The 26,533-nt window shown below is 35.9% G+C and overlaps 1 long non-coding RNA gene across 1 annotated transcript in view; it reads left to right on the top strand.

Annotated features, from left to right (window-relative positions):
- Positions 1 to 26,533, top strand: part of LOC129737064 (uncharacterized) — a 376,497-nt gene that overhangs the window by 167,475 nt on the left and 182,489 nt on the right. The window contains exon 2 of the long non-coding RNA XR_008734486.1: positions 18,672 to 18,733. This is a non-coding gene — a long non-coding RNA (uncharacterized LOC129737064). The remainder of the gene's footprint in view (positions 1 to 18,671; positions 18,734 to 26,533) is intronic.

A 26,533-nucleotide genomic window follows, 5' to 3' on the forward strand; every position in this document is an offset into this window, starting at 1 on the left:
ACAAGTTTTGAGAAGTTGTACTTATGTAAGTGCTGCTGTAGGTAATTTTATTCATGCTTCAGCCTGGATACAATTCTAAATGACAACAGAACAGGTGCTTTCAACAATTTAATAAGTGCAATACATTCTAATATTTAATGCATATATCAAGCAATAAATGACATTGCTTGATAGATAAACACTAAGCATTTGCAATACTTCAACTTCATCCTAAAAATTTTGCTGAGCAAGCAAATGTGGGAAATGTCTGTGACTCTTGGTCTGCTTTATTTCTGATGACCTGGACAGTGAATGGCTGTAAGGGTTCTGTAGTGCTTTACCATGTTTTTTGACACTCTATATCCACATGTGATTAAATTTTTGTGTTGTGAATATACTTTCTTCTTCATAAACATTTGCAAAAGGTTATATTTAAGTAGAATGAGCTTTTGATAACAATTAAAATTCAAACTGTTCTCCAGGGATCACAAGCTGATGTGAGAAACTGTTTGGTATCATTATTATAGGCATAATTCACAGCATCTGCTGGATGTTGTAAATTGGTGTTAGAGAACCAGAAACCAGGCTGATGGACAGGCAGTGCATGGCTGAGGAGGTCTGCTGGGTGGTTGTGAAGAAATCCGGTGGGGTATTGACCTGGCACCAGGTAGCTGGGAAAGTGATTCAGGGACAGCCTCAGTGGATTTAAGGTTAAGCCAGCAAAATGCAGATATTGAATACTTGCTGTGATGTGGTGCTGTGTATGAGCTAATAAACCCTGTCAATATGACTGTGGGTAAGGTTTTGTACCTACGAACTCTGCCCATGTGGCAAACTTGGTAGAGATAACATGGGGATAGCCACCAGACTGTTGGCACTTCCCAGTGTAGACCTTCCAAGTTACCTCTGCACTGCTCAGTGGGGAGTTGAGATTGATACATGCTCTGCTTTGCTCATGAGTGAGTTAAATTTGAGGAATTCATTCTTGTCGCCATTCTAACAAGCAATGAATGAAATCCTTTCAATGATGAACTTAACAAAAGACGAAAGCAAGCAGAGGATGTAAAGCACATATTAGTAGTTACCTCAAAGATGTCCTCTAACACTTTTGATAGATTTAATATAGTTAGATATTAAAGAATATACCTTCAAAATAATTAGTGCCTGGCTTAATTTTTATCTACTTTTTATCTACCATCAGAAAGGGCATGCATTTTAGGGACAGACTTGGAAATTCTGACACTTAGATGATGGCAAATTCCCAACTTTTGATAAAGCTGTTTGTTGTCTACCTCAGCTATCTAGAAATACTTTAAAGGGGCAAGACACCAAACATAATCTTATGATTGCTCTTTGCCAAAGGCTCAGTATTCCTAAACCCATGTGCAAAGTGCACATACCCTGCAGAAAACTAGTGAATGCAGGCAGTAATTAAGCTAATTACATTGCAATTAAGATAATTACATTGCAGAATATAAATTAAATTTAAAACAAAATTTCATTGTTGTTGTCAGTCTTCTCCTAACTTGCACCATGATGATGGAATGGAAAGGGGAAATGACCAGAGATTTCTAAGTCTCAGACCATGGCTGCACTCCCTTGGGTAGTCCTCCTGTCTTTTCTAAGATTTGGCCTGTGAGGAAATGGAGTTTATTTCCTGGCTTTACAATTTTTGGTTCACCTGGAAAGTAGTGTCTGTTTTAAATAATATTCTCTGATTTGAGGTGGAAGGTTGACAGTTTTCCCAGCTAAACCACAACATGAACAGACTGTGCTAATTTAGGCTGCGTTCATTTTATTGATCTCAGATGCCTGACATAAATACTGGAATTATTTAAGAAAAGACTTGACTTATCAATGGTTTGCTCAATGACCCCTTTATCCTTCATTGTGTTTCCCAGTTCATAACTTAGAAACTGAATAAATGAATTATGAAAATTATGAAGTTATGAAAAAGGTAGCAAACTACATCAGAAAATACTTTCTCTGCTGGAGCAAGGGTGCCTAGAGTACTGTTCTTTGCAAAGATTTATTACAAAGTATAAAAGAAAAGAACAGCGTAAGTCAAATAAGCAGTAGATGGTGTTAGAAAGCTGCAGCGCAACATTTTGACAGGCAAATGCAGTTACAGGACAAAGGTAAAAAAATTCAAGACAGAATCAGGAAGAGGTAAAGAACTGACGTTAACACAAAAGTGTTAGCAGTGCGTAGCGCTTCCCAGGAGTTGCCGGGTTTAGGCAGAAGGAAATTTGCATTTTACAAACAAGCTGATGTCATTCTAAAAATGAATTATTAATTATGTTTTTCAGGGTTATATGGAAATAAGAGAATATTTAAAAGCATCTAGCAGCTGAGAAATTTCAGCAGCTCTGTATGACTGTATGGCTTCTTTTCTTCCTTAAGAGATTTTCAGGTTACATATAACAAATAAGAATGTATAAATTGCCATAGTATAGGAAAAGTGAAACATTGGGGGCAGGTAGGATCTGTGGACTATGAATCTTACTGTTATGCAGGAAATAGTGCACATTCTTAGCTTTGCCTTATGAATTTATTGTGAAGGATTGCAGACTCACATCTACTCCTAAGGACATTGGAGAAAGGTCTGCAGCTCCCCTCCAACCACAGGAACCTAAGGCAGTTCACGATAGGATCACAAACCTCCCCACGCTCTCTTTTTGTTGCAGTGAATCCTTAATTCTTATCTGCGGAGTGAAATAACAGCAACAAGGAAAAAATGGGAGCGTCCAGTCAGCCCAGTATATAAAGAAGTGTAATTTTTGCATTGGTTTTCTGCAAACTGTATAGGATTATAATAAGCCATGAAATAGAAATCTGGGCTTGCATTTTCCAGAGTTCTTGGCTATTCACTTCTGACAGCACAGTAATGATCACAATTGGTTTTGTTCATTTTAGGAATTTTCTAGGCAAAGCAAATGATACATTCCCAACAAAGTATTGGCTTAAAGATCTTCTGATTACTAGCATCTATTGCCAGAAGCAAAAGGAGTAAGGAGCACACAGCTGGATTAATACCCCTTCTTAGGAAGTTTCAAGACAGCCATGAAATTTCCCTGTTAATATAGGACCAAGCAGAATCATAAGCATTCCAGCAAGCATGAAATAATAGCAACAAAAATGTAAACTTTGCACCATCAGCCATGCATACAGTGCCACTGCCTGTGGCATTGAACAGACTCTGCTTATTTCTCTTTCTGTGAAATACACTGCCCTACAGTTTGCAAACCTGCTTCAGGGACACAACACCTCTGCGCAGACATACAGACTGAAATAGCTAAAGAATTGTATAAAGAATTGCAGAACCCATTTGTTAGTATTACTGGTCCTTTTAAAACAGGCTTAAATGTTGAAGGAACTATTTCTGTCAACATAATTATCATGGTGAAATAGGCATGTGACAGCCTTTACTGAAATAGATCCACTGAGTTTATAAAAGAAAATCATACGGCATATCTAGTCTCAAAAATCCAGAGAGCTTATTTCTTGTCTAAAAGAGATTCAAATGAAAGACCAACCACAAAAGAGTGTTAAGAGTAACTGTAAAGGTTTCTGGGAAGACTTTTAGCTTGTCACATCCATTCTCTTCCTTTTCCCATGTCCTTTCAATCTTGATGTCTTTTCCTCTGTATTCTTTTTTATTTCCTTCGAGTTTGGTGAATTTTGTTTGCTTAAGGATCATAGGATATGACTTTTCCTATGCTATGTTTTGTCTGGTGTGAAAGGTGTACTTCAGAAACCTTTGTAGAGAGAATTAAAAAACCTGTCAGCATGCATCTTGCCAGCTGAAACGAAAGCCATTCATTTGTTGTCCCTTTTTCCATGTGGATTTTCTTTGTAAAATGTTTGGTGAGAAAATGCTGGTTTTCTAACCTTAAAATAATACAGCATTTTTCGGCATTTTGTCCATCTCAGAAAAAAAGAGCATTGCTTTGCCCTAGCTTCTGAGGGATGTTACACTCTTTTGGATAGGGAATCCTGGTTCCTAGTCCTTAGCCAGAAATATAACCTTGTCACTAATTATACCTTCAGCACCGGATGGATGAAAACTATAAAATATTCTTTGAGCAGGAACAAGACTCTTATTTGTTGCTAGACTGAATGAAAATATTTGCTAAACTCTAAGAGGAAACCCTATCGCAGTCTAATGAAACAATTTTGCAAGTTTGGACTGTATTATAGCTTTTTTCCTCTCAATATTTATGAGAGCTTCTTCTGCTCTCATGTGAATAAGAATACAAAAGACTCCGGTTTCCCAGTGGTTTTAGTTTTTCAGCACAATCCATTTTGTAGTTTATTCTTCTGTTATCTATAGGAAACAATGAAGTTAGTATACTTAGAGCTTTACCAGTTACAGAAACATCTATAGGTTCACTGATTAATAGCACTCCTTATTATCCTTACCATCTTTTAACTTGGAATTAAATTAATTGGAATAGAAGGGATTCCATTGCTTAGTCCTGAAGCCTGAACCTGCACAGGCCAGGGTGACGGGGCTCAAGCATGGTGGATCTCTACTCCTCTCTCCAGGGAGGCTTTCTTTACTTGTATTCTGCTCTTTACTAACTGACTTTGATAACGTGTACTCCACACCCTCAATTAAACAACAGAAGTAAAACTACCTCATAGAGAAATAAAACTCTAACTGAAGTTTCTCATTATAACTCTGTTTGAACTCTAAACTAAGGCTAGGGAGTGAATTATGCATGTGGTGGGATGATCAAGGGAGCAGGGTTTTAACAACACACAGAGCACAGAATTCTGTTTGGGATCTGTATGGGAAATCAACTTTTCTGTATTTACTGCCCCCTCAAAAAAGACAAAGTGGAGGGGAGGGGAAAAAAAAAAAAAGGAAAAGCATCAATTTACCTCATTTCTAATACAGCTGTTTATTAGTGAGTAGGTGCTGAAGCAGAGCTCTGCCATAAGGCAGTGTTTCTCTGGCACCAAGCTCGTGTTCATGCAGATTTTCACATGTGGGTAAAAGGAGTTCTTCAGTCCCCCCAACCTCAGGTATCTGAGAATGGGCCAAGCTTTTAGGCCAACTACGTGAGTAGTGTTTCCCAGCATCTTAAAACTTATGAGAATGTTAAGGATGAAGACTCTTCTTTTTTACTTTTATAAAGCTGTACTATTCATGCATCTCTTTCATATATTAATTATATTCTGCTTTTCCGAGTAATTTGATATATTCAATAATATTTTCAGTAATGTTGTTAGGTTGCTTCCTTGATCATGTCTTGAGATCAGAGAATGAGACTTAAAGTTTAGAAAATGCTTCTAAAACTACTCCTAATAAATAAATAAATGTTTTAAGAGAGAAGGAATCCATTGACTTTAGAATGCTGACATAGCTATTTATCTACATATCACACGTTGTGAAAATGATACGGCTTTCTTTATACTGTCTGATAAATCAGCTAAGCATTGATTTGGGGTGTCCATTTGTCTCCAGCTCAAACATAATTCAGTATCTACCAGAGGACACCTGCTACCCTCTACCAAGCCAAAATACTCTGTCTGCTCTCATGGCTTGATCATAAATGCTTTCTCATATCAGACTAAAAAGTGTTACTCACAGTTTGTGAGAAGCATATTCCTTGAGTTAAAACAAAAACAAAAACAAAAACAAAAACAAAAAACCCCGAGCACCCAGCCTAATTTCTTTTGTACCAGCTTATTCAATGTCCAAGTGTATTCAAACTTAACTTTCGAAGAATAGGACTCTTCCTTAAATTCTTGCAGGCTATTTGTCAGGAGGAGTGAAAAAGTAAGCCTGGAGACCTGTTAATAGCTTCTGAATATCAGCAACTAAAGGAAGTATGAAGATAATATTGGTTTTCTTTCCTTTTACTTTTTTAATGAGACTGAAATATATTCTTTTAGTGACATTGATGAAGTTACCTGCCAGTGAGAATTTAAAATATATTCAGAATGAGAAGCCTGTTGAGCAGTTTTTCTACAACAATTATAAGGAACACAATTTTTTACCTATTATTGGCAGATATCTAAGTTCTTTTTGTTCTGTCAAAGAACAAAGGGTCATATCCCATTACAGTTGGTTTTTAATGTATTATGCAAAAAAGAAGTCACAGAGTTAAAGAGATAAAGAGTGTACTACTCAGAGAAAAAATGTGAGTAGCTGAATAGAACTAAAATGCTGGAATCCTCATACATACCCAGAGGATACAGTTTCATATCCTAGAATTTGCCTGAGTTGTCATCTAAAGCACTATTAACATCAACTAAATTACTCCTACCAAAGCTGGCTGTGGAAGAACAGTTTAGGCCTTTCTCCGTAAATATTTGATTTTCCTACTGGCTGTGGACTTCATCTCATTGGCAAAGCTCCCATTTATCTCAGAAGAGCACAAACTGACTTCTGTTTGCATTTCTCTAAAGATTCATGTTGGATGCCCAAAATCAGCACTGGAGAAGTAGGTCTGGTTTCCAATAGCTGCTCTTTTTGACTGTCCACTTCTCTTCTTCCCTGCCAAAGGAAAATCTACTCATTGTTTTAATTACATACTTATCATTTCCAACTTCAGTCTTGTGAAATATAAAACTTCATAGTTTATTTTCCTCCACCTAAGATACAAGTCTATAGCTTCTATTAGAGTCCAGTTTCTCTACAATATTTTTTTTCTATTCAATTCTTTTTGTCCTCTTTTTACAAACACAGAAGAATATTTTTTTCAAAAATTCCAAGTTATGAGCTGTGCAGAACAAAAAGAATCCCAGACCTCTTTTCAAATGTCTTCTAGAAACATTCATTTTGTGCCATCCTTGTCTACCCCTTCCTTTTCTGCAGCACTGGTAGAGGTTAAAGGATTTGACTTTGTGGTCAGATCTCCGTGGATTTCATAGTGACTCAAAAATCCTATGAATATGTAATTCCTTTATCTGGATTTTTGTTACCTATCCATATTTTTGGTGGATGGAATAATTAATCATAAAGCAGTGGTTTATGTGTCATGAAATATAGCTATTGATGACAGAAGAGAAGGATCCATCTTTCAAAAGACCCTTTTCTTGAAAATTCTTGGAAATAGAAATAATGGGTTTGCAGAGAGGTGCTGTTTACATTTTGGTCTGCTTAGATGTTGCCAGTACAACAACATGGAATCTAAGGTTTAGCTGATTAGTTAAATTAAAAACTTAAGTTATTTTAATTCCTGAGGTATCTAAATTATCTATTAGAAGCTGGTGCATGTATTTCCAACCTAACAAAATTTGCTGCATGGTACTTGTCTTTTGTGTCAGCAGAAAGAGGTGACGACTTCTCAATTAGAGTATTATTTGTGTTAATGTGACATTTTTATGTGAATGGATTTTCAGAACATGGGATGTGCATACTCCAAGCTTAATTCAGAAACACAGTGAGAGAACAGCCATTTGCTTGTGTTTAAAATATAGTGTGGATTGACTGTAGTTGAATCTAATACAGGGAGGATAGCATTGTAAATGAATGGAATAGCAGGAAAATCTCATTTGACTTGTAATTTCATTTAATCGGTAGTAACAGGCATCTAAAAATACATATGCTCACAGTTAGAAAAATACTCTCAATTTTTTTGCTAAATAATACTGTTTGTCAGGAGCCAAGTTTTTATCCTACTTTGGAAAATTGAAATTAGTCAGTTTGTATAGTAAAGCAACATTCAGTGTGAGTAAATGTACTATAATATGTGTGTTTAATACCTATAAGGTATATTTTAAATTGTAGTTACCTTACTTGTTTGAATTGAACAGTAACATAGTCTCTAATATCCTGACAACTTTAGTTCACTTATATTTTGGAAGTAAATGTAGGGGTTTTTTTGTTGAAGTCTTATGTATTAAGATTTGTTACATATGTAATTTGCTGTTCAGAAGACACAGCTTCTGAAAAGGATGAAAAAGCTTTGACTCCCCCTTATCCCCATACTGCTTGTGTTGATTTAGTAAACATCATATCAGTTCATATGAAGGGCAAACTGCTATCAACCTCTAGTTATCACAAAAACAAGTAAGCAAATGACCTGTAAATATAAAAAGTAAAAAGTGCTATGCATAGTAATATTTCCTGTGATGTCTGACAGGAAGTGAACAACCCCAACTTGTAATTCTAAGCTCACCTGATCACAGCATGCAGATGAAAAATGTCAGCAAAAATGGGACACAATACCATCTTTGTTCCTGACTTGAAAAAATACAGCTGTATTTAAATTCTGTATTCTGACTCTTCCTGTGTGAGCTTAAATAAATTTTCAAATCATGACATTGACAAAAATAATTCTATATCTTCCAAAATCATAGTTCCCCCTGCAACTTAATTAATGTTTCTATTTGCCCTTAATATAGATGGAGAAATTAAATTTCATTCTTTGCTTCTGATTTCAAGAACACTTGCATTTTTTCCCAAGAAGTTTTTGCAGATTTGCTTGCTGCAAAAGAGCTCAATTTGAAGCTCAGAGCAAATAGTAAAGATTTGCTTAATATTCAAATGACATATATGTTTAATCAAATATTATGCTGAATAACCAGTACGTGGTGATATGTGTTAATTTACTACACAAGCCTATCTAGAAGGTGTTTGAGTAAGCCAAAATTCTGATTGCAAATAAGTGCAAATTTTAGATAGACACTTTGTTGTCTCCTTGGTGACCTGATACCAGGCTTATACCCAGCACCACGTATTTACCATCTCCATTCCAAATCATAATGTAAAGAATATTAATTGCATCCCTGCTGTGTTTGGTTCTATAAATTCCTGTTTATATTCACATTGTGTGGGAAGAAGTGAGCAATGAAAACACATTAATCTGGGAACAGTTAACCTTAATTGCAGTCATTCTCAGGAGCTGGAGAAGGTTTTTCATTGGTTTCACTTGGTGGCCTTGCTGTGGAATTTTCAGTATTGGAGAGATGTAAAAATATCTATGTATTCAAGGGATCTAGAGAGAAAAGAAAAAAGTAACTGTCTTAATACATTTAGCAAAAAGCTAAATTGTCCCCTTGAAAAAAAGGCAGAAATCCCTATAAGCAAAGATTTCTAATATTCCTATGCTTGATCATTCACTTGTCTAATTCTCACGGGTCACTTTAGTTATATCTGCTTTGCACCAGCAGAAGAGTAATAATAATAAACTTGATAACCAACCAACAAACTAAAATTAAGAGGCACATAATTAAGTGATCACCGATAAGTGATATTATTGGTAATAAACCAATTAATTGTGTGCCAGTTTTGAGTGTGTGTGGTGCACAATTAGTAGCAAATATGTTGTCATAGATCAAAGGTTGCTTAAAGGACAGGCAATGGTTTGGAGTTAGCAATTTTCTCACCTATGCATATTGTGCTCTATGTTTTGGTGGGTAGTAACAGTGTAACCTGCACTACTTATATCTGTGTGTATGTTAGGATGAACCATAAGATTCTTCACAGATAAAGAAAAGATAAGCATAGATGAGAGCTTAGGAGAAAAATGTAACCTATGCTGTACCTAACAGTCTCTTAACAGCTGTGGAGAGGATTCACATTTCTTTGAATCTAAAAGTAGCGCAGTATGTGATGAAAGAGCTCATGCTAGGTTTTTGGGTGTTATGGTATAGCTTCGTCCTCATCATTCTCCTGTCCTGCTGCAAGCTGCAAATTGTGTTAAAGTATCAAGAAGCAATTTTCATCTGCACTGTTTCTCCATCACTAAGTTGTATATCATGCATATCTTTCCACTTTTCACAGAAGCTGCCATTTAATTTTTCACTCGGTAAAGGATGGAGTCAGATTCTGTGATATCTATATGGTTTCATCTCTATTTTTAAGTCACTTCCATGGACGTGGACTTCTGTCACATACTGTAAAAATCACAATTGGATGGCATGATAACACACAATGTCTTAAGTCTTCTAATGTTTATGTGGTCTACTTTTTGAAGACTGCAGTTGCCATTAATTTTTACCACAATTTTTGTGTGAGATATTTCCCATGTTTCTTGGTTGTTCAGATAATTTGCAGGGGGATATACCAGAATATTGGAATAATATAAAAAATATAGCGCTTTTTTTAACCTATTTTTGCACTGCTGAGTAAGTAGTGGTTTTCTTAATTAGAAAACAAATGTTCGACAAAGGAAGGTTGTTCAGAATATTTAAATATCTATATGCAAGCAAAGATAATTCGAAGGCAATATAAAATCTTCTTTTTAAAATTCTTCCATCATCAGAACCCAAGCAGATTCAGTAGCATGAGGTCAGTCATATCGCGTGAATATTATTTGTCATTAGTGACTGGATTTATTGAATTTTCTCTGATTCAGAGCATAAGTAGCATGAAATGTATCCCTAAGGCTGTATTATAAAAAGAAATAAATCATGCTAATAAAGTAAGCACAGTTGTTAATGTAGCGATGCAATCATTCACGTACGTTAAAACCAACAAAGAATGCTAATGTAGTATCACTTAGGGTTTTTTTTATTTATTTAGCCTGAGTTGCCATAGCAACCATTTGAATCATGAGATCACATTTTAATTAAGAATCTCTTAGTAATCCTGATTCTAACAATTGCTTCCCATAAATGCATAGCATGCTGATGTGTATCTTCAATGCAGAGGTTAATAAATGTACTGAGCACTAGAATTTTAGCATACTTGTATGAAGGTAAATCCAGATTCAGCACATCAGGTAATCTCAATCTCACATATTACTGAAATATGACAGGAAAAGTAAAAACAAATCCTTGTCAAGCGGTAGTCTAGAAAAAGCTGGGGAAAGTAGAAAATAGTGTTATGTCTTTGCACTTATTGAAATGAGCACACAACAAGATGGTAACAATACACGTTATATTTGTCAGCAGGACTGTAGAAATATTGCCTCCCCTTTTTGAATCAGGTGCAGATTTCATGGCTAGTGAATTTAGGAGTGACTGCTGTATAAACAGAATCAGAGACCATGAAGCAGGTTAACTGGAAAATTTCACCTGTTCCTGAGAACTAAATATCCAACAGGTTGTCTTGCATTTGAAAAGCTCTAAAAGCAATCAAACGTCTGAAAGTTGCCACTTTGTAGTTTAGAGAACTAACTAGTTAAAATACAAAAATACTTATGGAAAGAAATGTACTGGGTTTGGCCAGGATAGACTGAATTTTCTTCATAGCAGCTAGTATGGGGCTATGTTTTGGATTTGTGCTGAAAACAGTGTTGATGATACAGAGATGGTCTCATTACTGCCAAGCAGTTCTTACACAGAGCCAAGGGCTTGCTGCTTCTCATGTGCCAGCGATCAGGATGGGGGTGCCCAAGGAGTCTGGGACGGGACAGAGCTGGGAAGGCTGACCCCACCTGACCACAGGGATATTCCATACCATACGATGTCATGCTCAGCATATAAAGCTGGGGGAAGGAGAAGGAAGTGGGGGGACGTTCAGAGTGAAACATTTGTCTTCCCAAGTAACCGTTACGTGTGATGGAGCCCTGCTTCCCTTAAGATGGCTGAACACCTGCCTGCCCATGGGAAGTAGTGAATGAATTCCTTGGTTTGCTTTGCTTGTGTTTGCAGCTTTTGCTGTAGCTATTGAGCTGTCCTTGTCTCAGCGTATGAGTTTTCTCACTTTAAGTTTTCTTATTCTCTCCCCCATCCCACTGTGAGGGGAGTGAGCAAGCAGTTGTGTGGGGCTTAGTTGCCAGCTGGGGTTAAACCATGACAGGAAATAATTAAGAATCAATTTTGAATTGACTGAACTCAGCTTCTTCCTATATCCCTTTCAGTAAGCCAAATACCTAAAGTTTGGTACCAACATAACTGAGAATGCACAGCTGTCACTGCACTGCTCTCCCATTCACACAGCTGTAGGTATCTGCCTTGTTTTACTTACAATAAATGATGGGCTGATTAAACAATGGAAAGGTAAAATTATATGTCTGTGAGGTAGAGCTATTTTTTTTTTTTTTGAGATGTGAGAACTTTTACCCATCCTAACCTGAATCTGAAAAATTTTAAAAGAAAATCTCAAAATACAACCATAAACCAGGTCATGAATGTTTGTTGTGGGTGCTAGGGATGGTTAGAAGTCAAGTATTGAAATAAACACACTGGAAAGTTGCTTGAGGCTGGCCATTTGTCACAAATAGCCAGCTTTTACTGGAACACTACTTGGGGAGGAAGAAGTTTATAGTAGAAAACTTGTAACTACCACTGCTACTCCTGGAATCTTGGAAAGTAGCACACATAATGGAAGTCAATTTCATAATACAGTGTAAACTGTAAAAGCTTAAAAAGTCATTGCTAAATCAGTTTCCTGAATGCAAGTAGAAATATTTACTTTGGTGATTACAACCTACATTCCAGCCAGTCAACAGATATAACTCTTTGTATGTCTTTAACCTTTTTGATGTTCACACTGTTTAAAAATTCTGGGATTTCTGACTTCTTATAGTTTGAAATAATTTCCAGAAAGGGTGTGGAATAAACATTTGAAGTATCATAGATCGGAGCAATAATCTCCTGTCTTCAAGTAATTTTAATAAATACATCCATCTAACCTGCTTGCATTCAAACTTGTGTAAAGTACTGGCTAAAGGTTTCTACCAGACTATATTTCTCTATATAATATGTTCTATGTATTTCCTTATCTAATGTACTATATAATGGGACATTCTTGATAAAGGCTATGTTAAAATATGGCCACATTTTCCAGTACCACATTTGCTTTTAAATATTCACGTAGGATGCATGTTCAAGTTGGAAATCAAGAAATAATATTCTCATATAGGTCAGACTAAAATGAAATGAGAAATTAGTGGCTGGATAGCCACTGGATGATGTAGTTCAGTCTCTCTGTTGCAGTGCATGATGTTCTAATGATGGGTACAAGTATTTTAAACTGACCTGGTTATGACACTTCATACCATGCAATTCCAATGTGATATAATTCAATATCCTTTGCACATTGCATTAGATGCTTAATTAATTGCACTAATGACATTGTTCAGTATTTTACACTTAGTGACAGAAGATTAGGTTGAAATAACATTCAGCTTAAATCTACTAATATAAAAAATCAGTAAGATTATCCCCAGATACCATCTGCAATGTGAGCAAGCATAAATAGCTATTGCAGACTAAAATTAATTCACTCAATTGAAAACAATGTTTCTAAGAATTATTTTTTTTATGTTAAAGTTGTGTACTTCCTGCTTATGCTATTATTTAGGGTGGAAATGCTTTTTGATTTTGTTGTTGTTAAGTTAGAACACATCTTAGATTCACAGAAACATAAATAAAAGACAGTAAATCTAATCTGAAATATCAAAGAAGTATATTGCCATATGTTATATTTTGAGCTTGAATGTCCTCTAGTGATGGCATTGGACATGAAAACCACTTTGTCATTTCCAATGGCAACGTTAAAAACAGATGAGGGAAAAAACCCCAAAGAACAAAATTAGTTCTGGCTAAGAATATATTACTGTTGTTATGACCACAAAAATTTCTCTCTTCACCCTGCACAGAAAACCACTTTGCAAAGGTTTGTTATTGCTGTATAGTTGTGGTATACCACCATATTTTCATAACTAATTCAAGAAAAAAAAATATTTAATTAGTCCTTTACAGTTAACACACACTATTCCATGAAAAACAGTGACTGTTTTATTTAATTGTCTTTGTATTTGTATTGTACTTAACATGTGAAAAAAACTACAAGTAGAACTTTACATTGAACTTCCCGTTCTGTATTTGTATTCTCTTTAGATCTGGAATTTGAAAATTTTCAAAAACATTTGGAACATTGCAGCAAAATAGGAGCTGCTAGGATCTGAACACTCTTGAATATATGGCTGTTTTCATCAGATGTCTACACAAGCCTTAAAACTTTATTTTGATTGTTTCAAGGGAGATGTAAGGGAAGCCAAACTGTTATCTCCAACAGAAAACTTAGAGAATTCCTATGGTGAAATAAAAGGTTAAATACAGACTTACCTTGTGTAGTTTAACAAAAGTGTTTGAAGAACACATTCAAAAAAATGCTAAGCAGATATTAAGGATGTTTCATGCTGTGATATTAAATGATAAATGTAACCTAGATGAAAAATGTAGTATAGAATAGGTTACAGATACACTTTATACAAGGTGCAGAAAACTCTTCCAGTAAATATTAAGAATTTTTATGCCAAATTTTGTGCTAGTCCCTGCAAAAGCAATGTGTGTTAGAAATATAAGCATATGATTAATAATTAAAAAAAATAGCTGATTAGAAATTGCATCAAGAATATGGGAGTGCCTACCATGTATAGGAATGTCTACTAAAATAATCTCTAAATCATCAGAAGCTTTTAACATCATTTAGAAATTGTTTGATCACGATGCAGAAGAAAACAATTTTCCATATGGCGTTTTCTCTCTGGCTCAAAACATTGGCTTTCATGTAGAGGAAGGTTCTTTCTTTTTTTCTTTTTTTTTTTCTTTTTTTTTTTTTCTTTTTTTTTGCTACCCTTATGCCACCAGTATAAAAGTAGTATCATTAGCAATCTCCAGTAACTAACTACACGTTAGAGAATCTGGTATTAGTGTGTTATGATTGTTTGATCACCTGCTGTTACAACAGATTATATTTTCTCTATTGAGAAGCTGGGGGGAACCTATATAGGCATTTATCCTGAGAGATTTCCAAGATGCGGATGGCAAGTAAAACTGCATGAAGTTGAACTTTTTTCTGTTGTGTAATCTTTCAAAATATGACCAGGAAAGTTATATGCAAATCTGTGGGAAATGACACAAGAATTTGACGTGGAAATTATTCCTTGTATTTTGTAAAAATTGAATGTTCAGGTTGTATTCCTTAAGATTTGATTTTCTTTTGCCTTTTTTCCTTTTGTCAGATTGATGCTACTTTTTTTTTATTTTTTGGTCATTTCTTCTGCCTCCTTGCAGGCAAAACTTTCATGTAGTCAAGGAGATCGTTATCTAGGATTGTTATGTATTGTTTAGTGTGAAATTTTTAATGGAGCTAAGGGTAGACCTTTATGCCATACTAATGGTATTAATTTTATTTCTGGTTTCATTTATGATTTCTTCATTAAATGTAGAATTTCCTGCTGCACAGTATATGGATTTTTTCATTCTCTAATCAGTGTTGTCATGATATGTTTCAGCAGTTCAGGGGGGGGTGTGTGAAACACAAAAGCTTGCAGTGTTCCTGGTACATTCTGCTGCTCTGTTATTAACATTAATACAGTTTTTCACAATCTCATGCCCATATTTAATATCAGTCAAATGTAGTTCTATTCTCTCTAGGATGTCTTTTTATACTATGTCTTCCATAGAAGACTCATGCTTAGTTTGTTCAAGTTGAGCACGCAACCATTTCTTCTAATTTTTTGCTGTCACATGGTCTAGAGTTGCTTGATGTTTAAATCTGAAATTACATGCTATTCATCATGTCAGAGCAGTCAACCAGATAAATGTGGAAATGATCCACTGTGGTCTTTGTTATATCAGTACCTTTAACAAAAACAATTTGCTTTATTCAAATTAAATGCTATGAAAAACCCAATATATTGGAACAATGTCATAGTTAAGGAAAAGGACATGTAGTTACTGTAACTTGCATATTATTAAGCTTTTGTAACATGTAAAAGCCATTTACAAGACATATGTAAAACGTCGGCTATTCTGTAGGCTTTTTACCACTCTCCTGTGCCCTTGCTTTTCTTATCAAGTCAGTATCAATGGAAAGACTTTTAAATTTTACTTTGGTGAAGGTGTTGTTATACCTACAGCTCTTTCAAGTCAATATGAATTATTTCAGCTACTCACTTCCATGCACCATTGACCATCCAGCTGCTAGAAGGCTATAACTTATATCAAGCAAGGGAAAGATCCGTACTGTCCGATGACCTTTAGATGTTATTAGATTGACCAGAAAAGCAAGTTTATAGGCAGCTCATACAGTGTCTACAGAAAAGTAAGCTGTAGCTCAGTGATTATCTTACAAATAGCTTTTATGTGTTTAATGTGAACTAATTTATGGTAAATGCATGAATTTTCCCATAGGTGTGGTATTACTCATGTATAATTTTATTTACATTTAACCAAGAAGTATATGTTTTTCCAATAACCATACATACATTTTAATTTTATTATAAAGCAGTTGGTGTTTGAAACTTCATTTTTGAATGTCACATTCAGCAAGTCTGGTGAATGATAATTATGCCATGCTTCATAATTTCCATTTTGTAATCATCAGTGTTGTTTATTTTTTATTTACTCTGGAAAATGAAATGCATAGATATTTTGGAATAGAGTAAGTAATACAGATTAGAACATGTTCTAAAGACAGGACACACATTTTTACAATTAAAATGGAGAAATATGCAAACAGATTAGAAGACTAACAGCTGCAACAGAACAAGATAAGCAGTCTTTTGCTTGCGAAAAATACAAAGAGGACAGGAGATGCCTCAATCTGGCATTTTAAAGTGTGGGTCCTTATCCTTTAAAACTAAAAATGAAGCTGAAAAATATTCTGACAGGAAATAGTTTAGATTTTGAATTGAGGTTATTCAGGTGCGGGACCTTCCCTTATAAATACAAGTACAAAGAGGGGGTAGTGGACTTTTGAGTAGGTATGTAACGGTGGTTCTGTGACTTTTTTTACATTACTGCAGCCCAATATGCTTTTAGCTAAACAACATACCCTGCCGTGACTAAAATTTTCACTCCCTTTTATCTTCAACCCTACACCTGATGTGCAAACACAAAAGATCAATTCTCAGTAGAGTATAACAGCCATTATTGCACTAGTAAAGTTGAGTAGAATCTAAAAATAAATATAGGGAAACCTTGACTTTTCTGCTTCTCTGACATTTTATGTTTATGAAAAAAGCAAGTCAAGTAAGCTAAAGAAACTGAAATACTATTGTACATTTCTGAAAGATGAGGCTTTTGGCAGAGATAAGTTTCTAAATTAAAACAATTTTGTTAACACTGAAGTTCAGAATGATTTTGCTTTTTCCTTTAGAATGATTTTTCAATAGAAATTCATGGTATTTTAATATGGTGCTTAGAACTGATTAAATCTCTTTTATGAAATATTTTTTCTAAATCCAGATGTTGCATAGGAATGTGTTAATATTAGTGATGGGTTAATTGGGGAAAAGTGAAACTGTAGTTTCTTCCTTATGTTGCCACAGTAGCAGCGTTATTTTCAATGCCATGTCCATTTATTTTATTTTTTATTATTATTTCTTGTTTCAATGGTCCTAAACTGAAATCTGTGAGGGAAAAACAAAATGAAAACCTTCAGAATATAATTCAACTAATGATATTTTTTAAAATGTTGGAATTTCACAAGTCTGTATTTTCCTATAATATTTGTTTAAAAACAATCATCTTGTTCAGCAGAGCAAAACATCATTAGGATGACATAATGACTTGAAGGAAGAATTTTCCTAAACTTTCATATGGTCCCTGTGATCATTGCTAGTTGTTACTAATAGTAACAACTGAAAACTGACCTGATACTTAGGTATTGGACTTAAATATTGACCTACTAAAGTCAATGAAGTAGTGTCAGTTCATATTTTCTGGGAATTTAGTACTGCATATTTAATTTAAAGAGATGCATCAGCAGTTGAAGAGAGAACTTAATTCTGTAAATACCATTCATGAAAATGTTTATGCTTCTGCAAAGAATATCTACCGATAAAACATGTATTTAAGTTATATAAGTCATGAATTAAATGTTATGCTGCACTTCCAGTTAAGAGTCAAGAATCGAGCCTGAAGGTTTATTATATCAAGCAATGTTAAAAAAAGGATTAATCTTTCAAAAAAAGTTGCTTGAAAGAGGTGGAGGAATTAAGGGTAATTTATAGTAGGACTTCGGATCCTCTTCTGTGTTCCTAAAATGATTGTGTTTGTCAGTGGTTGACGGACAAGCACTGCAAAATATTTCCTGCAAATGCCTTCACATTTTAAAAAAAATGTATCTGTCTGTATTCTATGAATACTTTAACCAGTACAAATGTTGCCTGGAATACTTGCAGAAATATTTGTAAATTAGTAGCAAATGTTGTAGTAGGGAGGTTAATTTGGAGTCATAAGTGTTCACACTGAGAATCTGATGCTAAGACTGACTTAAAGTTAGCAAATCTTTCCAGTGACTTTTCTCTGAATAAGCTAGTTACAATTACATTATTTAATCATGAAAATTCAAAGGGATTCTCATAATGTAGAATATGAAACAGCATCTTCATTCTTATTATTTTAAAGACAACTAAAAAATTTCATTATTGACATTTTAAGGCACCATCATGACAATTATTGAAAGAATTAGTTTTTGTAACTGGAGGTCGTGGTCATTACATAGTGATAATCTGTATTAATAAAAATAAACCAATTTATTGATAGTTCAAAGATTTTCCATGTGCATTAATTCTTCTCTATAAGCAAACAAGTATATAAGGAAATTTTCCTTCTTTCCAAATAGAAAATTTTGGAATGCTTAAGACCAGATGTAACCAAATGATTACACTGGTAATATTTGATTTAAATACTGAAACTTTTAGGGCTTTGACGTTGCAAAAATGCCTGTGGCTGATAACTGGGGGTATGAAAACCTGATTTGATCTCAGTTCTGCTGTGTGACACTTCTGAGTTACAAAATTAACCATTTCTTTCAATATTCCATTTAGGGAGTGAATATGAGAGATGACCAGCAGACCAAGCCAGGCTGGAAGGTGACTGACACCAAAGTGTGAGTAGAAGTCTATTTCAGTTTCATTTTTGTGTAATACTCATCTATGGTGAGGGTGTGTTGTGTGTGAAAACACAACTAGATTTGTCAAATACATAAAACAAGAAGCACATTTTCCATGGTTCTTTGTTTTCAGTTCCACAAATATAATCTTGCTACATTCAATATTTTCTGTGTGAGAGCAGAATGGACTAGAAAATTTTGGATATGGAATTGTATCTTCAGAATTAATTCTTTTTCATATACCAAGGTATTTAGGGATTAGCTTCACAAAGACATCTGGTCTCTGAATTGAACTCTTAAACCCCTGTACTCTAACACCCTAAATGGCTTCTACAATCTAAAGAGGATCTAAATGCTGTAGAAGTCATACATAAGAGACAGTTAAGTAAGTGGGGACTATTCCTAGGTAAGCCATAGAAAGTGTTGAATAAAGAAGAGAGTTTATATCTAGCTATTTGACTTTGCTGTGCTGGAGAGAGAAAAAAAAACCAACCCTAATTTATAGGCAATATATGTTTCTTGTTGCTTTATTTTGTAATTTACTTCAAATGCATGTCTGACTGTATTCTATATTTTCCTGTCAGTGACTACAAAATAAAAAATAGTTCTTCGTGTTGTTTTACTAGAAACATAGCCATTTAATTAATTTTTAACATATTGTGGTCTCTCACTTTAATGTATAGTATATTAATTTTCTATGATGTTGACATGCTGTGCTGATGGATTTCTCAGTCTACCAAATGAAGTAAGCCATGGACTTTCCAGGCAGTTTAATATTTTCTAGATGTAATGGCATGAACATTATTTAGGGGAAGACAGTTAAAACTTGGTATTTCATTAGATGAACTTCCAGTGTAATATGTATTCAGTCTTGTCACTGTAGTAATGATTGCCTGTTATACACTATCTTTGTTAGTGAAAGTGCCATAACCTTACTCAATGACAGTTGGGCTTTATTATAAAAGAGAAAATATTTAGGTAACTGAAAGTCAGAAACATCTTTCCTTCATAGCTGTAATTGTTACCAAACTCTGTAATATCAAACAAATTAGCCTTATCATTAAACTTTGTATGTTTGAGGGTTTATTATTTGGGTATGTGTGTGTTTCCCTTGAATGATTTGATTCAGTTTGTCAGTGATCAAATTCCTTGTCCCACAATATTTACATTTTTACATTTTTGTGCAGGACTGGTTTGCGTCTATTTTGTGTGACCTGATGATAAGGAAAATAAGTTGCAAACTCTTTTTTTTCTATCCAGTTGTGGGTCAGTGATTAGTACGAACTAGAAGGGTTTTTTTATTATTATTATTAATTGCTTTGCTGAAACAGGGATTGCTGGGATATCCCTCTTGCATGTTCATGTTAGGAAAATGTTCCCCAAGCAGCTGATGATTATTCTTATATATTAGAATTAGTGAATACATCTGTCCTTTCCCAGATTCTCTACAGCTTATACAAGAAGGTCTGTCCTTAACTGTTTGAAGTTAAAAGATGAGGGACAACAGATAAGAAAGGAGTGGGGACATGAAGAAACTACATGTTGGTATTGGTATACTGGTATAATAATCATTCTAACAGATAATTTTTTTCAGTATTGTCATTATACCTTCATTTTTGGATCACTTACTGTGACAACTTAGTGAAGGAAAAGTTTTCAAACATATTTCCTTGCAAGGGTAAGCTGTGACACTGGAGAAAATATTAACGTACTTCTGACTTTGCCTTCAAGAGCATACTGGAATTCAAATTGGGCTTTTCAGATCTTACTGAAACCAAAGTATCATATGAAGAAGGTCTGAAGACAAAACATTGATGTTTGGAAGGAAACAGAGAGACAAGACATGCAATTCAAGTTCTGGTCTTTGTGGCAAAATTCTGCAGAGTTTTATTTCATACTGGGACATGCAGTTGAAATATTACATCTCAAACCAAGAATACAAGTTATTATAGGAATAAAACATTGGGTAATATCCTGGATAAATATTGAGGTGTGAGGGGCTGAGTGAGAAATACGGTGGTATCTGCACCATGGCTTTACCAATCTGGGTGTGAAGATTAGAGAAGTTTCTGACATAGATCCTGCCACTACAGAAAGAAGAGGAAGGTGAGCCTTTTAGATAGCTGCAATACATTAATTTTAGGACCATACATACAGTGTTTCTAATCTGCCACTTTGCAGAGGGTTTTCTTATTTCACAGCAATTCACGCTCCAAAGGCAGAATGTGTGTGGTGAGGAATGCAAGTAAAAGAACTTACGGGCAAAAAAGAATTTCCATTCTTGGTGTATCGTTATGAATTTCTGTGGTTATGTGCAATATGTTATAATATGGGATAGCTTCTAAAAGAGTAGCGTTATGCAGCAGGAAAGACCTTCTACACTCTTCTCATTAATTCAAATTTACTGTACTTTGTGACTACATTGTTTCCCTTTTGGTACTTTAGAAAGGATATTAAAAGAGATATTGAAATACTGTAGGTTGATAAGATGCATTTTCAGGCTGTAAAATTACAGAGGTAATAGATAACATTTCAATAGAAAGCACTTACCATAAATGATGGTTTATTGTTGTGTGTTGGTTGCTTTTTGGTTTTTTTAAATAGGTAGTTTAATGTATAATTTATGACACTTTTGTCAAAGCTAGTTTTACTGCAAAACCTAGATTTTTCAACTATGATGTGAAACTTGACTGAGTTCTACTTCTGCTCTATGTTCACATTTTAACTCCTCAGCAACAGTTGACTTAACATATGCCTAAGAAACGTAAACTTTTACACTAATTTTATCGTAGAACAATTCTGGTACTCCTGCTTTCAGGCGCTCCATTGTCCCGAAGAGTATCCAACTCAAATGGATGACCAACAATTAACCAAAATCATCCCTCATCTAGAAGGAAATATTGTAAATGGTGGATTATTTGGCTGTGTATACAGTGATTGCCATGATGACAACTTAGTTACATCACAACCAGAGTTTGCAATAGTACCCAAGCTACTCAAGCTACTGCTTATGTTGACACTGTTCCTCATCCGATTGGAATGGTTTTTGCTATAGTAAAGCACTGAGTTTACTGGGCCCAGGCTATAGTGCTCCTAATCATGTAGCTGTGTAACCTGTACATTCACTAGTTTTGTTGATTTAGTAGAAAGTATGGTTATTTAGAAAAGCAAATTGTCAAATCCTGCTTTATATGAGTAGCTATGTTACACTCACTAAATTAATTCTCTCATGTCTGAGAACATGGTGGTGTTTACTTTCCAGAAGCACAAGACGTGCTGTATGGGTTTGGTCCATATCAGAACATTTTTCTCTGTTTTCCTCCTGCATCAGTTAATAAGGGTGTTTCTCAGTACCTTGTTGTAGCAGAGTTGGCAGAGGTGACAGAGGTTGTGTTAGGCTGTGTTGCAGCACAGCAGGGTAACCTAGCAAACCATTAATGCAAATCATAGTGTGGTGGGATTCAAGATTAAAAGTTACTTCAATTTTCTAATCACTGGGAGGGTTACTTACAATAGGGCTGTTTGCTGTCGCAAGTAGTAACACCAGGAACAGTAAATAACAAAAATGTGTTTGATCTGACTGAGTGTTGAACTTTTGCCATCCTAATGCAGCATGCAAAGCATATTAATACGCTGAAGATTATGACTGTGATTCCCTCAACATGTGTCTTTCAGCTGCTTCTTAACACAGTGCAAGACTGTACTATGCAGAGATGACTGGTTGGAGGCTGCTTGCCTGGCAAAGTATTTTATCTAAGATGTGCCCTAATCTAGTTGTCTTGCCTCAAAAGTGAAAAGAAAATATACTTCAAGGAGCTAAAAAAAAAATAAAAATCCTCAAATCTTTTCTGTTCTTTGACTCTAATATATAATCATTACATCCACACTTTGCATTCACGAGCTCTTTAAAAGGACTCGATAATTATTTTTGCTGTTCAGACCTATGAAATCCTGAATGTGATTTCTGTAATCTACTGAAGTTCTTTCTGGTTGTTTTAAAATCCTCATTCTAGCACAGCTGACCTGGTTAAAATATGTAATAACTCATATTTTGTGGTTAACCAGGACAGAATTATAATAATGTCAGAGTCTGTTGAAGTAAAAGGCTATGCTTTTATTACTTAAATGTCAATGAAGTCTTCTACAGTGACATCTGTGTTACTGTATTGTGTTTTTAATCTTTAGATTTTCATATGAACAGACACTGGCAGATTATGTACTGAAATTCATCATGAGTATGGGGGAAAGAGTATTAGAAAATAATTCAGGTTTAACATTTTTATCATGCACTAACTTGCTTCTAGCAGCTTTCTGCAATTTGACTGCTTTTTCCTTTCAGCAATGATTACACTATTCCTTGACAGACAAAATGGTAGTAACCTTAGGCAATTATTCTAAAATAACTTGTCGGCTACTCATTATTTTATTTTATATCTATATGTCTTAAGAAATTAAAAGCCTGAAAAGGCAACAGAGTAAGGAGCTGAATCCCTCCATTTATTCATAGGACGGCTTCAGAAGGAACAGTAGCTGAGTGTGGTGTATGAAGGCACAGACTCTGGTTGTGGTGCAACCAGAGACACTTTATTGTGTAGAAAAGCTCATATTTATATCTCTGAGCCCAGATACAAATTCCAGCTGTATGTACCACCAGGCTTAGGGCAGAAACCACTCATAGTGTTGCATAGCTGTATATCACTACAAGCATGCAAACACCTTTTGACTACTAGGTAACCATGTTTATCTTTCTTACTTTCCGTCACAATACCTGGTTGTTCTCTTATCTCCTGTTAGATCAGACACTCTCCATCCTCCTCTCATACATCTCTCCTCTCTATTCTCCTCTCTCTTATCTCCCATCAGTACTGGTCAGACATTCTCCATCCTCCTCTCCCACAGCTGAGCACTATTCCTGTAGTAGTGCCTGGCAGCATATGGCTGTGGGTGCCTCCCCGCACCGTCCATGGCCCCGGACACCATTTCCATGCCCCCCAGCCATGTCCTCCAGCTCCCCACAGCCCTGCCCTGTGCGGCCATGGGCTCCAGCGAGCCAGGTCTAGGAGAGGCTGACATCAGGACATGCTAAGGGCTGGGGCTGTCCCCTGCTGTGGGTGAGAGGTGGGACAGGCCCCGGCTGCCAAGCCCTGCCCTGGGGGGACCCTCCCCTGCTCGGGCCCTAGGGAGCTGCCAGCCTGCCCTGTGCCTTGACACAGCCTACGTGAAATGTCGGGGACTGACCTTGGGAAGACATTTTGTTCCCTAGGCCAAGTTTGCCACTGACCTGTCTGCCTGACGTAGTTCTAGAGCTGCTGCTGCCTAGCAGGGCCTTATGTCCCGAGCTGCACCTGAACAAAAGAACATGTCTTGGTACCTGTCCAGCGCCCTGACGTAGCTTTCCTGTGAGAAGCTCTAAATTTTTCACATGCTTCACCTAGAATTGCCATCTCTGCCTCCATTCACCCGCCTCAGCCTCCGAAGTGCACGACTAACTCGGCCAGTCAGCAGGAAAGAAGGAAGCGTTGGGTTTGTTGGAGGAAATTTATCCTCATTTCTCATAGGACTTTAACACCCATGAGAGGGAGGGAAGAGAGGAGAAGGGAAGGAAAGTTGTGGTAACTCATGCCTGCTTTGAGGGGTTTAGTAGAAACTGTTGATTGTAAGCTGCTTAGCTCACCCTCCATGGCAGATATTCTACTGTACACGGCCAGAATATTTGAAGTGCTGGATGATTCAGGGAGTCTCTCCTGATCCAGCTGGACCCCTGCAATGGTGACTCCTGTCACCATCCAGACAACGCCTGACCATCATGCTTGAGAGGCTTTATTCCCTGAGTAAGTCTTACCCTATCTCAAGGCATTGATTATTTTTTCTTTTAACAAACACTGTCCATGGACACCTGTGCACCAACATGATATATACACGTACAAAAACATCACCTCACTATCAGATTGGAACTCCATTTAGGACATGTTAGGGAGAACAAGCCAAGGGCTTCTTTTTTGTGGCAGTGCAGTACACTGGAGAATGTCTTAATACTTTGGTCTTTGTCTCCTTTGGGAAGGAAAACAAGGTCAGCAGTGTTTTCTTCTATGAGATGTTCCTGGCCTTGCCAAGTGTACTGCATCTCCTCCCTCCCTCTGGAAGGTTTGTTTCTTTCTCAAGGATTACTTTGACTAGGAGAGTACCTTATTATTATTAGCAGCCTTTGAAAATGTGCATTTCAGGTAATTTTCACAGATCTCATTGACATTATTCTAGTACGTACTGCACTGTACTTCCACAAATGACATACTGGCTTCAGTAATGGATATGATAATCTTACCAATTCTAAGTGAATAAATATTCCAACCTTTGAAATTCTCTTTATATTACAAGTGTGTGACAGTCTGCAAATTTAAACAAAAGATATGTTTCATCCTACATTATCTCTTGATAGATAACTGACCATTACACCTCCTTGTTCTCTTTCATGATTATTAACAGCTGGATATATTTTTTGTGCTATCTCTCTATAAATAACTCTAGGCTCTGAAAATTGTTTCTTTTATAAATTAAGCTATGCAAAAGTGATAGCTCATTTCTCCATAACTAGAATCTGTCCCCTCTAGGGGCAATTTATTCTTGCAGCAGCTAACCTTTAGGCATTATTTCTTTCAGAATCTTGTATTAATGATCTTTGCCAGTTTCCATCTCAGTTTTTCTCTTCCCACAAACTTCTGCTGCAGTCAGAACACTCACCAAGTTTTCCAAATATTTATACTGCTGGTTTTAGAGGAGGAAACGCTATCTGAGACATTGATTGTTTAAACACTGATCATCGATGATTGCACACTGAAACCTCTGACTTTGCTTGTAGACTAGGGGATGGGTGTTTTGTAAAGTCAATCTGTACCACAGGTGTAGATACACATAGACAATCACTATGGATTGTCTTCTGGGAGGGACAGGTACAGTAAATGAAAATTAATTTGAAGCAATGTGACAAAAATTAGATAGACCTAATGGTTTTGATTTTTCCTTGCACTGGCTAAAAGAGAAGTTCACTTGGCCAGAACGCCTTTCCAAGCTTGTTGTGCCAATTGTTAAGCCCCAATGCCAGCGATTAGAGTAAGACACCCCTACATTTCAGAAACGTCATTTTCCATTCTCGTCTTCTGTTCAAAGTGTAGCTAAAATTCCTCTGTTAACCATGAGATGGTTGAACTCTATGAGGGCTGATTGACATAGCTAACACCTTTTACTTTGCCAAAGTTGTAAAGGAAACATCACGCAGAGATGAGAAACTCCTTGTAAGGGTGAGATTATACAGACTGCAAAGCTGACCTTCTGGGTGAGGAGACATACCAGACTGGTATACCCATTTAAGATAGATGTTTGGGGCTCCTTTTACATCAAACAATTAAGATGTGCCTTAGACAGTTTAGTGCTGTCCTTGTAGCTATAACTCTCGCTGATGGAACAGTTGCAGTTCATGTACTCAATGGAAGTCTTTTACAGACTATTTTAAATGTTATTGAGCTAGGTGTTGCTGGCAGTTGCATTATTTCTTTTATATTAAGAAACTTAATCAAATAGATATTTTTCTTTATGGCTTCGAACAGTCTAAATGATTAATATGCTATGTCTTTAACATGCCATCTCAACAAATGGGTATTCTATTGTGACAGAGCTACAGAAATGTATTCTTGTTTTCATTGCTAAGTGCATTGTTGAAGAAAAAAGCATGTCAAAATTCACAGAAGTGTCTGTGCAATTTGGGGTTTTTTTGGTGTTATTTCATCAGATTTTATTGCCCTG

The sequence above is a fragment of the Falco cherrug genome, chromosome 11 (genome assembly GCF_023634085.1).
Source record: "Falco cherrug isolate bFalChe1 chromosome 11, bFalChe1.pri, whole genome shotgun sequence".
NCBI lineage: Eukaryota > Metazoa > Chordata > Aves > Falconiformes > Falconidae > Falco > Falco cherrug.